Source organism: Sminthopsis crassicaudata, chromosome 1, assembly GCF_048593235.1.
Source record: "Sminthopsis crassicaudata isolate SCR6 chromosome 1, ASM4859323v1, whole genome shotgun sequence".
Classification (NCBI taxonomy): Eukaryota; Metazoa; Chordata; class Mammalia; order Dasyuromorphia; family Dasyuridae; genus Sminthopsis; species Sminthopsis crassicaudata.
The window spans coordinates 204,711,865-204,729,457 of record NC_133617.1 but is presented as its reverse complement, the minus strand read 5'-3'; the positions used below and the strand labels follow the sequence as shown (position 1 = coordinate 204,729,457).

Here is a 17,593-nt window from a genome sequence, read left to right as displayed (position 1 = left end):
CTGTGCCTACTAACTGCCCCCAAATCTGTCAATTATTAAAAGATTGGGTTGAAAGTGCAATACTAGTCCTGATGCTGTAAAGAAATATAAGGCTTTTTCTCCCCAAAAAAATCCTTTCTGCTCATATGCTAATTAGGATGTTTAGACTTTTTTATTTTATTTTTTTCCCCTGAGGCTGGGGTTAAGTGACTTGCCCAGGGTCACACAACTAGGAAGTGTTAAGTGTCTGAGACAGATTTGAACTCAGGTGCTCCGGAATTCAAGGCTGGTGTTCTATCCACTGCGCCACCTAGCTGCCCCCAGGATGTTTAGACTTAAATGTAGAGATCAAAATATGTTATTTGCAGAAGAAAAAATAAATGAGTTAATATTTTTGTGGAAATGAACATTATATGATGAGATATATTGCAACCAAAGTATTTTCTTTAAAAGGCATTATGAAAGTGAGTCAATACATTGACATTCTTATTCCCATTTTTCTCTGTAGGTTTGCATGATTTTACTTTCTCTATTTTTATCTGATTTATTTGATGAATACTTCTGTATCTCCTTAAATACATCAGTATTCTTATTTTGAAAGTATGTAATTCTGTATTAGAGACTGAGTCTATTCATATAAATAGCTATTGATATTGATTAAGGTAGCCCCTTTTTGCTATCATGAGCATGAGGCTAGGCCTCCAGTTAAATTGCAAATTGATTATAATCTCTCCTATTTGTCCTACTCCCACTTCCCCATAAATAATGCAATGATTTCTGCATAGTTGCCTTCAGACTAAGAGATGCTTGAAATGTTGTTTAAAATCATAGTTCTGGTCATTAAATCTCTTTCTGCTATAAATCTAAGGCATTAAAAACCCATTAATTAGTTATATTAAACAAGTAAAATCATTTTCTTACAAATTTGTTTAAGAAAAATGAATTTGAATTTATAATAAGAACAATACAGAAATCCCTAGGTTTCTAAATTATTTTAAAATAAATATCAATAACCAGAAGATGGTTTCCTGTATGAATTAAAATAATATATTATAATTTATACCAAGATAATTTCTTAAAATAAATGAAATCCTTACTCTTTAGTAATGAGATAACAACATGGTTCCATTTTTTTGCTATATTTTGTGAAAGAAAGATATTTGTTATATATAGATATTTTGAAAAAGATCTTTTTTTTTTAATCTAGGTGAACTTTTTTTTTATCTGTAAAATTGTACTGGCTTTATTGTTTTGATTGTTTAGATTCAAGAAAGTATTAATGCAAATCAAATTCAAAAGTATGTTTATGTAACTACCTACCTCCATCCTCACCTTGATTTTTTTTTCCTTGTTTTATTGTAGTAAGGTTATTTTTAATACATATTGCTTTATGAATCATATTATGAGAGAAAAATCAGAGTAAAAGAGAAAAACCATGGGAGAGATATAAGATATAAGATGTAAGATAAAAAAAAAAAAAACACATGAACATAGCATATGTTAATTTAAATTCTGTCTCCTTACTTATTTTTCTGGATGCAGATGACATTTTTTGGTCCAATATTTACTGAGATTGCTTTAGATCACTGAATCACTGAGAAGAACCAAGAAGAACCAAGCCTTTATAGTTGATCACCATGCAGTCTTGCTGTGATTATGTACAATGTATTCCTGATTCCACTTGTTTCTCTTAGCATCAGTTCACATAAGTCCTTCCAGGAATTTCTATAATCAGCTTGTTCATCATTTTTTATAGAACAATAATCTTCCATTACCTTCATGTACAACAACTTGTTCAGCCATTCCCCAATCAATGGGCATCCGCTCATTTTTCCAATTCTTTACTTAGGTGAGCTTCTTTATAATATAGAACCAAACAAAATCACTTTCCTTGACTGAGAAGGCAACAAATCCCATGTCAAATTTATCTTTCTGCTGCCTCTGGTGACCTGGTCTTTGCCTATTGGTATAGGCTGTTTTGATCATCTCAGTTTTAAGACAAAGATTCTGTTTAGGAGGTCTATGTTTTGATACAATTATGTAGAGTTCTCTTAGATTATTATAAAGTGGGTATAATTTTTATTTTATTTTAAATTCTGACACATTTCCAACCAGAGAAAGAAAGAGAGACAGAGAAAAAGAGAGAGAGAGACAAAGACAGAGACAGAAACAGAGATAGAAAGAGACAGAGAGAAAGAGGAATTAGAATTATTGTTGAAACCTGTTTGATTACAATATAATACTGACTCATGAAAACAGGTGCAATCCTATCCAGAATTTATCTGATAATAAAGAAACTAGTTTCACCATTAAGAAAAGTTATCATTGTTATTTTTCAGATAAGTAATTTTGTTGGTTGAAGATATACACAAAGTAATAATTGAGCTTTGGAATTTTTTTAATGTATGTCATTGAATACTCATCTTTTAAAACCATAATTTAAATATTAAAATTTGATCCAGGTTCAAAAAAATTGGAACAACACTTCAGAGCTATAATTTTTATAGGTAAACAGAACAGAAGAAAAACAAAACATTTCTTAAGCCCTTATTTTCAGGCAATGTGCTAAGTGTTGGAAACAAGATCGCAAGAAAAAAGAACATCTCTGCCCTCAAAAAGTTTGTATTCCAATGAGAGAAAACTATCTATCTATCTATCTATCTATCTATCTATCTATCTATATGTATGTATATATATATGTATGAAGAAAACCAGTGTGGAGGGAGGTGACCAAAGTTTAAGGGTTTTGGTGTAGGGACAAAGTTTTAAAGCATTTAGAAATCAAGAACATGATGGCTGAAAGGTGTGTTAAGACTAGCTGGTCCTCAGTACAAAGAAAAAAATGTCGTGAGCATCAAATGAGGTAATAATTATAAAGCACTTAGCACAGTACCCAGAAGATGGCAAATGCTATATACATTTCACAATTTTTTATCATTATTATTATTAATCAAAATTTTATTTCTGAACAAAATGGTTAGGTCATTAGAAAGCCAGTGTAAAATATGTGGATGACTAAGAAGAGTTAAATGTCTCTTTTGAATGAATGGATTACTAGAATAGAGAACAGAGTCAATAAAAATATTGTGTATTCAAACATCATAGATCATTGCCATGTCTCCTGTGTAGAAAGGAAAAAAAAATCATTCAAAAAGAAATAAGATCAAAATAATTTGTTATTATTCTTCAAGGGGAAGACCAACCAACATGACCTAAAATGGAATTAACTTAAACTATTTACATACATATTAGTTAAAAGAAAATTTTAGTTTGAACCATTGCTCTCAATAATTAAGCAAACTGAGGAAGAGAAATTTTAAAAAGAGTTTATTGTACTATCCAAGGAAAAATCAGTTGAATGAAAACAACAATTTCCATCACCCATTGTTTTTATATACATTTTTTTTTCATATTAACAGCAAGATAATCCTGATAGGAGTATTTCCAATAGAGAATTGGATATTGCATCTCAACTCCTCCTCCACTCATAGATAAATGAGATGAGATATAAGAGGCATGGGGAAAAAGTACACATGGTTATGTGCTGACTAGCAAGTAATACAAAGAAAAAGGGGTTGGAATCAAATATATAACACTTTTTTCAACAGATTAGTTGACAAGTAGGACAAAAACAAGCAAGACTGGAAACAATAAGATCAGTTACACTGACTCAGCTTGAATTTCAATAGATTTCCCAAGAAACTTTCATTTACTTCATGTATTTCAATCTTGCTTTCTATCAATCTAAATTGCAGAGTGGGATTTTGTGGCTGATGAAACATATTTTAATATCCCTTCACTTTCATTTAAATGTGTTCTTTGGCTTTTCTAAAAGCACATGGCCAGAAAACTTTCTTTTTTAGCTAGCTTTGGAAATACTAGGACCAAACACTTCAAATATACAATTTAATCTTATATAACAGAAATAGCAGCACCACTTCAAATTTATAAATCTACATGAATCTCCTCTTCTAAGAGAATGATAGGCTTTTAAAGTATTTACACTTGGCTAGAATAGAGAAGAAATGAATAGGCTTAGCACTAGGATTATAGGATGTCAAGCCCTATTTAGATAAACATTATTGAAATTATTACCATGAATTCCTGTAAACCTCTTACTCAAGGGATACCTAAAGCTTTTGCTACTGAATTCAGCTATTAAGCTGTTTTGCATTTCATTTAGGTAGTAAAAGCAGTTGAGCTGCACCATTTAGTAACTCTTATTTCACCCTTCATAAACTTCACTTTCTGCCTTCAAGGGTACAACTGCAATAGTAGTTGGCTTTCTTTGGGGCGTGATCTAAATTTTCTTACAATTTGGAACTAAGCAATTTGTCCATAAATGTATTTTCTACTCCATTTATTACTTCTGCAGGAATAAATGTCCAAGTTTGTATAATTATATGTAATAAAATATATTTGCATAAGCATGTTACTTACTTTGATTCATAGAAATAATTCTTTTCATGGTAAGTATACAACAATCATAGTTTGCCCTAAATTTTGATGGGCTTCCCCCTGTTAATCTGTATGTAGTAAAACAAAACAAAATGCACCTTGCAAGAGGAAATAAACATATTTTAACTTATAGAGTTTCACATACCCATTTTTGTTAGATTTTTATCCTTGTGGCCAAATATAGTTTATAACAGAAACAAGTATCCATGATAATCCACCATCTGGAATACCAGATTCATCATTTTTGACTTGGCCACATGAATATTTAAGTTAATAACACAACTGAAAATATTGTCATATTATCTATGTTAATATTTAAGGGTTGTGTTCTCTGAAATTTGCATTAAATATATTTAAAAGTAACCTTTGCCTCTCAAATTATGACAAAAATATACTTAAAAGTATGATATAACTTATATGTACATCATATAAGTAAAAAAAAAAAAACAACAAAAACACTACAATTTTACCTCCTTTGTCATTTTGTGATATTTTTAGGATTGTATAATTGATCTCTTCTAATAGTATAAAATAGATTGAAGAATATTTACATCATCATCTAATGATATATTGTTTTAAGGTCAAAAATATTCCATTCTAATTTTTTTCTTCATTTTCTTAGTCCATGTTTTCTTTAAATACTCAGAACAAATTAAGTTCTTATTGACCTATTTTAATTTGTTTTAGAAGACTTTAAAAAATCTATTGGGCTGTTTTCAAATGAATTAGCTTTAAGTATTTTATTTATTATTTATTACCTCTATAACCTTGGACAAGTAATTTAATATCATTAGGCCTCAGTTTCCTGATCAATAAAATGAAAAGTCCAGATTAGAATATCACTAAAGGGCATTAACTAATTTATGTAAAATTTATTGCTGTTAAACTGTCTGACTTTTAATTGAAATTTTATCATTTTTCCTATTTCTTTGATGGAATACATAGTATGTTTGGTGAGAGGAGAATGCAGAATATTAATAACACTAACAGACACGATTTCCTCTTGAATGAATGAATGATTATAATGTTGTGATTAGTATTTACAAAGAATTGGGCTAACAAAATTAGAAGCAATCAGAATAAACTCTTCCTTTAAGAAAATTACATTCTAATGAAAGATGATGAGAAAGAAGAGCTGGAAAGGAGGAAGAACACATATTTGTTGATATAGTTTGAAAACTGGGAAGTGATACAGAGGCCTGGTTCTAAGCAAGATTTGATGAGGGAAACTATGAGCATGAAGACACAGACCAGAATATAGGTGGTGTGTTTGAGAAATGAACATTAAGTTTAAAAATATGTTTTTTAAATAGTGTACTTGGTCTTCTTTTTTATGTTTACTTTCCCCAAGAATAAAAATGGATAACTAAGGAGAATATTTTCTTTCTATAGTAACAGCATCATTGATCAATAAATGTAAACTAATACAAATCTGAGGAATCATAACTGTTACATTATGTTAAGAAAAAAAAAAGAACAAACTAAACCATGTGTTTGTCTACTTATACAGATTGTCATTCCTCTATGAGTGCTCTTTTTTAATTCTTGCTAGGCTATTTTATAGATCCCTAATATACAATCTGTATTGAGGTATTCCTTTCTCTTAAAAATTAATACATATTTATAGATATTTTGATATGTTCTAGGAAGTAGGTTAAATACTTTACAATTTTTGTTTTAAAAATAAAAAGCCTTAATAAAAGAAAGAATTTATATATATGAAGGTGGAAGTGTGGAGTCAATATAGTGGTGAGAAGCCAAGAAATTACCTGAGATTTCCTTAGTTTCCCTCATAAAAAACAAACAAAACAAAATAAAACATTAAATTAAACAATTTCTAGAGTGATATAACCTACAAAGAGATTGACTGAAACAAATTTCCATTTTAATAGCTTGAACGAACTTCAGGAAATGTCAGTCTTATTTGGATGGGCTTAATTGGGAAGCAAGCCCAGCATCATAGTGTTCAGTCCACAGTTTAGCAACTGAAATTCTTTGGTCTGGGTTAAACAGGACAGTGGTACAGCAGGCCAGAGATGTATCCTCCAGCTGCAGCAAGGCAAGTTGCCAGGCCTAGAAATCAACAACATAAGGTTCAACTGGGCCAGACCACTGCAGTACAGTAATAAAGTCACAAAGTGCCTGAAGCCCTAGTACGTGAAGTAGGTGAACCGTCTATGGTCCCTAGCACAAGAAGACTCTCTTTTCTTTTTCTTCCAAGAAATGATTAAGGAAATCCAAAATCAGAGGGCAATAAAGACATTAAAAGAATCACTAATATTGGTATCTTGGGGTTTGTCAAAGATTAGATTGCTATAGATGTACCCTTTTTTGTCCTTTGTATCTAATCTGTTCCACTGATCTACAGGTCTATTTCTTAGCCAATACCAAATGGTTTTGGTGACTGCTGCTATATAATATAGCTTTAGATCAGGTACACTTAAACCACCTTCCTCTGACTTTTTTTTTTCATTAGTTCCCTTGCAATACTCGACCTTTTATTCTTCCATATGAATTTTGTTGTTATTTTTTCTAGGTCATTAAAATAGTTTCTTGGGAGTCTGATTGGTATAGCACTAAATAGATAGATTAGCTTGGGAGTATTGTCATCTTTATGATATTCGCGCGGCCTATCCAAGAGCACTGAATGTCTTTCCAATTATTTAAATCTGACTTTATTTTTGTGGCAAGTGTCTTGTAATTTTTCTCATATAATTCCTGACTATTCTTTGGTAGATGGATTTCCAAATACTTTATACACTCAACATTTGTTTGGAATGGAATTTCTCTTTGTATCTCTTGCTGTTGCATTTTGTTGGTGATATATAAACATGCTGAGGATTTATGTGGATTTATTTTGTATCCTGCCATTTTGATAAAATTCTGAATTATTTCTAATAGCTTTTTAGCAGAGTCTTTGGGGTTCTCTAAGTATGCCATCATGTCATCTGCAAAGAGTGATAGTTTGATTTCCTCATTTCCTACTCTAATTCCTTGAATCTCTTTCTCGACTCTTATTGCCGAGGCTAGCGTTTCTAGTACTATATTGAATAGTAATGGTGATAGTGGGCACTCCTGTTTCACTCCTGTTCTTACTGGGAAAGGTTGCAGTTTATTTCTATTGCATATTATGCTTACTGATGGTCTTAAATATATGCTCCTGATTATTCTAAGGAATAGTCCATTTATTCCTATACTCTCAAGAGTTTTTAGTAGGAATGGATGTTGGATTTTGTCAAATGCTTTTTCTGCATCTATTGAGATGATCATATGGTTCTTATTAATTTGATTATTAATATGGTCAATTATATTAATAGTTTTCCTAATATTAAACCAGCCCTGCATTCCTGGTATAAATTCTACTTGATCATAGTGTAATATCCTGGGGATGATTTTCTGAAGTCTTTTTGCTAATATCTTATTTAAGATTTTAGCATCAATATTCATTGAGGAAATTGGTCTATAATTTTCTTTCTCAGTTTTCAATCGACCTGGTTTAGGTATCAGTACCATGTCTGTGTCATAAAAGGAGTTTGGTAGGAATCCTTCATCCCCTATTTTTTCAAATAGTTTATATAGCATTGGGGCTAATTGTTCTTTAAATGATTGGGAGAATTCACATGTGAATCCATCTGGTCCTGGGGATTTTTTCCTGGGGAGTTGATTAATAGGTTGTTCTATTTCTTTTTCTGAAATGGGACTATTTCAGCAATTTATCTCCTCCGCTGTTAATCTAGGGAGCCTATATTTTTGGAGGAAGTCATCCATTTCACTTAAGTTATCAAATTTATTGGCATAAAGTTGCGCAAAGTAACTCCTTATTATTTCTCTAATTTCCTCTTCATTGGTGGAAAGACCCCCTTTTTCATTTGTAAGACTAACAATTTGATTTTCCTCTTTCCTTCTTCTGATCAGATTTACCAAAGGTTTATCTATTTTATTAGCTTTTTCATAAAACCAACTCTTGGTTTTATTTACTAATTCAATAGTTTTTTTACTTTCAATATTATTGATTTCTCCTTTAGTTTTAGTATTTCAAGTTTAATTTTTAGTTGGAGCTTTTTAATTTGGTCTTTTTCTAGCTTTTTAAGTTGCAGGCCCAATTCGTTAATCTTCTCTTTCTCTTCTTCAAATAAGCCTCTAAAGATATAAAATTTCCCCTTATTACCGCTTTAGCTGTATCCCACAGATTTTGGTATGATGTCTTATCATTGTCATTATCTTGGGTGAAATTATTAATTGTTTCTATAATTTGCTCTTTCACCCAGTCATTCTTTAAGATGAGATTATTCAGTTTCCAATTACTTTTTGGTCTATTTACCCCTAACTTCTTACTGAATGTAGCTTTTATTGCATTGTGATCTGAGAAGAAGGCATTCATTTATTATTTCTGCCTTCCTACATTTAATTTTGAGATCTTTATGTCCTAATATATGGTCAGTTTTTGTATAGGATCCATGAACTGGTGAGAAGAAAATATATTCCTTTCTATCACCATTCAGTTTTCTCCACAGGTCTATCATACCTAGTTTTTCTAATGTTCTATTTACTTTTTTAATTTCTTTCTTATTTGTTTTGTGGTTTGATTTGTCTAAATAGGAGAGTGCAAGGTTGAGATCTCCCACTATTATAGTTTTACTGTCTATTTCTTCTTGCAATTCTCTTAATTTTTCCTTTAAAACGTTAGATGCTATAATACTTGGTGCATATATGTTTAGTATTGATATGGCTTCATTATTTATGCTACATTTCAGCAGGATATAGTTTCCTTCCTTATCTCTTTTAACTAGATCAAATTCTGCTTTTGCTTGATCCGAGATAAGGATTGCTACACCTGCTTTTTTGGCTTTACCTGAAGCATAATAGATTCTGCTCCAACCTTTTACCTTTACCCTGTATGTATCTCCCTGCTTTAAGTGTGTTTCCTGTAGACAACATATTGTAGGGTTCTGATTTTTGATCCAGTCTACATCCGTCTCCGTTTGATGGGAGCGTTCATCCCATTCACATTTACAGTTAAAATTACTAATTCTGTATTTCCTGCCATCATATAATCCCCAGATTATGCTTTTTCCCTTGACCCCCCTGAACCCCTTCCCTGATATTTAATTTATAGGCCCCACTTGTGACGCGCAGTCCTCCTTTTTTTTTTTTTTTTTTTTTTTTAGTATCCCTCCCCCCTCCCTCCAAGTCCCTTCCCTTATTCTCCTTTTCCTTTTCCCTTTTCCTCTCCCCCTTTTAATGAGGTTAGAGAGAATTCTCTGAAAAACAGATATGTCAATTATTTACTCTTTGAGCCTCTTCTGATGAGAGTAAGATTCACACAATGTTTTCCCCCTCTCTAAATTCCCTCAGATATGGTGTATTTTCTATGCCTCTTCCTGGGATGCAATTTCCCTCTTTTTATCACTCCATCCCCTTTTTCTGATACTACCCCCTTCCCTTTACTACACCCCCCTTTTTTTTCTTTTATATCAGTAAGATCAAATTATCCGTGAGTACTTTCTATACACCCACAACAGAGATACAGTTCTCAATGGTTCTGTGTACCTTTTTCTGTTTCTCTTCAGTCTTGTGGATGTAGATCAAATTTTCTGTTTAAGTCTGTTTTTTTTTTTTTTTTTTTTTTTTGTTAGAAACATATGGAATTCCTCTATTTAATTGAATGACCATCTTCTTCCATGAAAAAGATGCTAAACTTAGCTGGGAAGTTTATTCTTGGTTGCAATCCTTGATCTTTTGCCTTACGGAATATCAGGTTCCAGGCCCTTCTATCTTTTAATGTGGAGGCAGCCAGATCTTCTGTGACCCTTATTGTGGCACCTTGGTATTTAAATTGTTTTTTTCTAGCTGCTTGCAAGATTTTCTCCTTTGTGTGGTAATTCTGCAGCTTAGCCACAATATTGCGTGGTGTTCTTTTTTTAGGGATAATTTCAGAAGGAGTTCGATGAATTCTTTCGACATCTACTTTCCCTTCTGTTTCTATTATCTCTGGACAGTTCTCTTTGATAATTTCCTGTAAAATAGAATCTAGGCTCTTTTTTTGATCATAGTTTTCGGGAAGTCCAATGATCCGCAGATTATCTCTCCTAGATCTATTTTCCAGGTCTATAGATTTTCCCAGTAAGTATTTGACGTTATTCTCCAGCTTTTCATTTTTTTGTTTGTTTGTTTTCTTTGATTCTTGGGTTCTCAATGAATCATTCATTTCTATTTGTTCCATCCTGAATTTTAAGGAGTTATTTTCTTCATTCACAGTTTTTAGTTCTTTTTGTAAATGTCCAATTTCATTTTTAAATGAATTATTTTGCTCTATTGAATTTTTTTCCATTTCCCTATTTTTTTTAGAGAATTATTTTCTTTTTCCAATTCAGAAATCCTATTTTGTTGAGACTTTTTTGTCTTTTCCAATTCAGAAATCCTATTTTCCTGTGATTTTTTACCTTTTTCTAATTCACAAATTTTGTTTCCCTGAATCTCCTGTGAATTCTTTATTTTTTCCAACTCCAATTTCAGCATGTTGTTATTGTCTATCATAGCTTCTCTTTCCTTTCCCCAATTTTCTTCAAACTCTCTTAACTTTTTAATAGTCTCTTCTAGGAGAGTGTTATGTGATGGGGGGCAGGAATCGTTCCCTTTTAGGTTGTTATCTGCTGACTCTCTGCTATTAACTTCCTCGGGGTTGGATACCTGCTCTTTCTCTGTGTAGAAGGAGTCAATGTTTTTTTTTTTTTTGCTTTTTACTCATACTTAAAAAATCTTTTGGGGTCTGTCCCTGGGGTAGGAAATTATTTATTTATTTCTTTACCAGCTTCCTCCCAGACGGGATGGATGCAGCGGCTCCTGTGCCTGAGCTAAGAGAGAGCTCTGGGAGAGAGTTTCCCACCCCCTCCTTGGAAGTGCCTCACAGGTGATTAGCACTGCTGTGCTTTGAGGGCAGCACTATGTGTCCTAGCAGCTTCCCTGAGGTTTGAGACTTAACAGTAACGGCGACACAAAGCCCAGCTTATGCATCCCGGTGGGGCATGGATATCTGCAGCAGATGATATGAAAAGCCCCTGCGCTCAAACTGGAAGTGTCTGCCCTGAAACTGCAGTCCCTAGTTCAAAGGTTCTGCTTCTCTGGGACTTCCCCGGGCTGAGTTCCACAGCCTCCAGCCAAGCCAGGCACTATGTGTTGTCTTGGGCTGTGTCTGCCCACTTGTCAATCTCTTAACTACTCCCAGGTGAAAGCCAGGACAGCCTAAGTCGGCTACACCCACAGTGCTGAGATCTGCTGAGTCACCCCCAGGCTTGGGGAAAATCCAGTCTCTGGTTTTTAACTTTTAAAGTGACTTTGATTTCTCTTCTGAACTGCTGTTTTATAAGCAGAGAAAACCTAACAGCCTGTGCCAGATTCTTCTGTCTCAGTGGCTTTTCTGATCCCAGAGCCCTCCCCAGCGTGATCGACGCAGGATGCCAGCACCCAACCGCCTGTGCTGGCCTTTCTTCTTCCTCCCCTGGGAACTGACCTTTTCTGTTGAAACTCCAGATTCTCTTCAGCTGGTAAGTCGTGCTTCCAGTCCTTGTGGATTCTATCAGTCCAGCGCTATTTTTGAGGCTGATTTTATCTAGTTGGTATTAAGGGAAGAAATGAGCTTACAGAATCGTGTGTATCTTCTCTGCCATCTTGGCTCTGCCCCCTGTTACTGTTATAATATTAAAAAAAAAAAAAAAAAAGGAAGTAGAAGTGGAAAGGGGATTATTTCAGAAAAAGGGAAAAGGGGAGATAAAAAGAGGGAAATCACATCCCACAAAGAGGCAAAGGCAAGCTATCATATCTGAGGGAATTAAAGGAGATGGAGGAACATTGTGTTAATCTTATTCTCATCAGATTTGGCTCAAAGAGAAAAGATTAGACATATTTGCTTTACATAGAAACTTCTCTCACCTCATTAAAAAGTGGTAGAGGAAAAATGAAAAGGAAAAGAGAAGGCTAAATAGAAAGGGATATAGAAAAATAAGGGAAAGCTATAAGAAAGGGAGATGGACTCAAAGGAGGCGGGATGAATTCTAAAGAGGGAGAACTGCATGAAGCAAGTGGTGCCCATAAATAATGGGCAAAAGGAAAAAAAAAAGTATAATCTGGGGATAAAAGGTGACAGAAAATACTGAATTAGTAGTTTTAACCATAAGTGTGAATGGGATGAACTCTCCCATAAAGCAGAGGTAGATAGTTATTTACAGGAAACACATTTAAAGTAGAGCAATACATACAGAGGATAAAAGTAAAAAGCTGGAGCAGAATTTATTATGCTTCAGGTGAAGTTAAAAAAAAAAAAAAAAAAAAAAAAAAAAAGCAGGGGTAGCCATCCTGGTCTCAGATCAAGCAAAATTGATCTAATTAAAAAAGATGAGGAGGAAACTATATATTGCTAAAGGGTAGCATAAACAATGAAGCAATAGCAATACTAAACATATATGCACCAAGTAGTATAGCATCTAAATTCCTAAAGAAGAAGTTAAGAGAGTTGAAAGAAGAAATAGTCAGCAAAACTATAATAGTGGGAGATTTCAATAGGTTAAGATCTCCTTTGAACTCTCAGAATTAGCTAAATCAAACCAAAAAACAAATAAGAAAGAAGTTAAAGAGGTAAATAGGAATGATAGGATCTTTGGAGAAAACTGAATGGAGACAGAAAGGAGTATATTTTCTTCTCAGCAGTTCATGGAACCTATACAAAAGTTGACCATATATTAGGATATAAAGACCTTAAAGTTAAATGCAGAAAGGCAGAAATAGTAAATGCATTCTTTTCAGATCATGATGCAATAAAAATTACATTCAACAAAAAGCTTGGGGTAAATAGACAAAAACTATATTAAATAATCTCATCCTAAAGAATGAATGGGTGAAACAGCACCCATAGACATAATTAATAATTTCACCCAAGAGAATGACAACAATGAGACACACCAACATTTGTGGAATGCAGCCAAAGCAGTAATAAGGGGAAAATTTTATATCTTTAGAGGCTTACTTGAATAAAATAGAGAAAGAGAAGATCAATGAATTGGGCTTGAAACTTAGAAAGCTAGAAAAAGAACAAATTAAAACTCCCCAAATCAAATACTAAATTTGAAATTCTAAAATTAAAAGGAGAAATTAATAAAATTGAAAGTAAAAAGACTATTAATAAATAAAACTAAGATTTGGTTTTATGAAAAAACCAACAAAATAGATAAACCTTTAGTAATTTGATTAGCAAAAGGAAAGAGGAAAATCAAATTGTTAATCTTAAAAATGAAAAGGGAGAACTTTCCACCAATGAAGAGGAAATTAGAGCGATAATTAGGAGTTACTTTGCCCAACTTTATGCCAATAAATTTGAGAACCTAAGTGAAATGGATAACTATCTTCAAAAATATAGGCTGCTCTCATTAACAGTTGAGGGGGTAAATTGCTTAAGAAGTCCCATTTTAGAAAAAGAAATAGAACAAGCTATTAATCAACTCCCGAAGAAAAAAATCCTTGGGACTAGAATGACCATGTGAATTCTACCAAACATTTAAAGAACAATTAACTCCAATGTTATATAAACTAATTGAAAAAATAGGGAATGAAGAAGCCTACCATATTCATTATATGACACAGATATGGTTCTGATACCTAAACCAGGTAGGAAAGAAATCATAGACCAATCTTCCTAATGAATATTGATGCAAAAATCTTAAATAAAATATAAGAAAAAGGCTACAGAAAATCATCACTGGATAATACACCCCAACTAAGTAGGATTTATATCAGGAATGCAGAGCTGGTTCAATATTAGGAAAACTATTAGCATAATTGACTATATCAACAACCAAATTAACAAGAACCATATGATCATCACAATAGATGCAGCAAAATATTCTATTATGTAGGCATAAAGAATGAGATTATAAATAAATTAGAAGAACATAGGATAGTTTACCTCTCAGACCTGTGGAAGAGGAAGGAATTTGTGATCAAAGAAGAATTAGGTATTATTATTGATCACAAAATAGAAAATTTAGATTATATCAAACTAAATAGCTTTTGTACAAACAAAACTAATGCAGACAAGATTAGAAGGGAAGCAATAAACTGGGAAAATATTTTTACAGGCAAAAATTCTGATAAAGGCTTCATTTCCAAAATATATAGAGAATTAAGTCTAATGTATAAGAAATCAAGCCATTATCCAATTGATAAATGGTCAAAGGATTTGAAGAGACTATTTTTGGATGAAGAAATGGAAACTATTTTTAGCCTTATGAAAAGATGCTCCAAATTATTATTTATGAGAGAAATGCAAATTAAGACAATTCTGAGATACCACTATACACCTGTCAAATTGGCTAAAATGACAGGGAAAGCCAATGTGGAATGTTAGAGGGTATGTGGGAAAACTGGGATGATGATGCATTGTTGCTGGAATTGTGAACAAAGCCAACCACTTTGGAGAGCAATTTGAAACTATGCTCAAAAAGTTATCAAACTGTACATACCCTTTCATCCAGCAGTGTTACTACTGGGCTTGTATCCCAAAGAGATCTTAAAGAAGCAAAAGGTACTTGTATGTACAAAAATGTTTGTGGCAGCCCTTTTCGTAGTGGCTAGAAACTGGAAATTGAATGGATGCCCATCAATTGGAGAATGACTGAATAAGTTGTGGTACATGAATGTTATGGAAAATTATTTTTCTGTAACAAATGTCCAGCAGGATGATTTCAGAAAGGCCTGGAGAGACTTACATGAACTAATGCTGAGTGAAATGCACAGGACTTGGAAATCATTATATACTTCAACAACAATAATATATGATGATCCATCCATATATGATGATGAACATAGCTCTCTTCAACAATGTGATGAGCCAAATCATTTCCATTTGTTAAACAATGAAGAGAACCAGCTATACCCAGCAAAAGAACTATGGGAAATGAATATGAACTACAACATAGTATTTTCACTCCATTTTTGTCTGCTTGAATTTTTTATTTTCTTCTCAGGTTATTTTTACTTTATGTCTAAGTCCGATTTTTCATGTGCAGCAAAATAACTGTATGATATATATATATATATCTATATCTATATATATCTATATATATCTATATATATCTATATATATCTATATAGATATATATAGATATATATAGATATATATAGATATAGATATACATATATATATTTATATATACATATATTATATTTAACATATACTTTATCATATTTAACATGTGTGGTTCTCTCTTTCATTTAGGGGAGGGTGTGGGTGAAGGTGGGGAAAAGTTGAAAAAGAGGGTTTTGCAAGAGTCAATGCTGAAAAATTACCCATGCATATATCTTGTAAATAAAAAGCTATAATTAGAAAGTTATAAAAAGGATCAGAGAAACTGAAATATGCCATTCTGAAAAGAAAAAAAAAAACTTTTGAGCAGTTGTAACTTGGACTACAAGCAAGAATTGACTATACAGCAAAATTTTGGAGAAAAAAAGTAAGCATTCAATGACAATGGAGATTTTCAATTTTTTTTTTTTTTTTAAAGGGAACAGTTTTATTTTATAACCTAAGAAGCAAGGAAAAAGAATGTACTTGGGACCCAGGAGAAGGAGCCCCTTCACCAGCCCCCATTCAACAAGCAGGTATTAGGAGTCCAATATATAAGCAGCACAGCTGAAGGGAGTGCAGAGGGGGAGTTTGGCTGACTGACGTTCCAGGGCTAGCCATCCATGGCCTTCCCATTGATTATTCTGATGATGTCCTGGATCGCTTGGGAGGTGGTGCCTTGGCCACTAACGTCTTGAGTGTGCATGTTTTCATTGTCCATCGATGCCAGGACAGCCTTCCGGATTGAGGTGGCATACGAAGGGAGCTTCAGGTGGTCCAACATCATGCAGCTGGCCAACAGGGTGACTGTAGGATTAGCGATGTTCTTATTGGCAATGCTTTTCCCTGTGTTACGAATCGCTGTCTCAAACTTTGCATATACATGTCAGTAATTTGCCCCAGCCACTAAACCTGGGCTCCCAACCAGGCCAGCACAGACGTCATTGACACTGTTGCCATAAAGATTGGGCATCACCATGACATAACTGCTGGGGCCAAGACACTAGCTGCATTGTAGTGTTGTTCACAATCATATTCTCAAAAGTGATGTTAGGATAGCCTGCAGCTACCTCCTCAGCACTGGAGAAAGAAGCCATATCCCAGTTTCATGATGTTGGCCTTGTGCATAGTAGTTACTTTCTTGCGCCCAGTTTCCTGGGCCAGGCGGAAAGCATACTTAGAAAAGCACAGGGACTTGGCCTTGGTGATGATCTTCAAGCTCTCCACCACACCTAAAACACTTATGTTCCAGGCTGCTGTACTCTCCCTCTATGTTCTCCCTAACAATGAGGATGTCTATATCTTTGTGGCGAGTCACCACACCTGGCACGCTTTTTACAATGGATGACATTGGCATACAGGTCTAACCTGGTGAGCAGAATGTTGTTATGGGACTATGAAATGGTAGCAGATTGTGGTTGGTTTCGATGTTTCCCTTCAAAGCTACACAATTGCATCAGATAGCCATGATGGCATTGCAGGTGTCTTCCTCATCAGCATTTGAGCTCAGCTGTACCTCTTCAAAATCCACAGGCTCACAGGCATGTCTGAACACAGACTTAACATGCAGCATGAGCTCAGGCCCAATGCCATAGAAAGGAATCATAGTAACAGTGTGTCAGCCTCCAAACTTGGCAGACAGAGGAATTGTTTGTGAGGAGAAGCCCCTCCAGCTGACCTCCAGGGCACCTAAAACCTCCCAAGGGCGGCTAATAGCCCATAACTTTAAATCGCCTTCACAATACTGCTGGTGGCTGTCACCACCTTAGTCACCATAGTTGAAAGTGAATCCTGGACCGATTTTCAATCATTTTTGAAGAAAAGTCCAGGACTCAACAGAAATGTCAGTCTACAAATACAAGATTCAACAGAAGCATAAAAAGGCAAATAGTAAAAACATAACATATGTTATTGAAAGGTTAAACTGTTTACATCCCTGTAAGAAAGATGATAGTTGTTACTCTTGATAACTCAATATTTATTAGGACACTTGGAGGAATCGTAGACAGAAGGTGTGAGTATAAATTGACTTTGATGTATGAT

The 17,593-nt window shown here is 33.8% G+C and overlaps 1 pseudogene; it reads right to left on the bottom strand.

Moving 5' to 3' along the window:
* Positions 1–16,163: 16,163 nt before the first annotated feature.
* Positions 16,164–17,326, bottom strand: LOC141553591 (isocitrate dehydrogenase [NAD] subunit gamma, mitochondrial-like; annotated as a pseudogene).
* Positions 17,327–17,593: the final 267 nt, after the last annotated feature.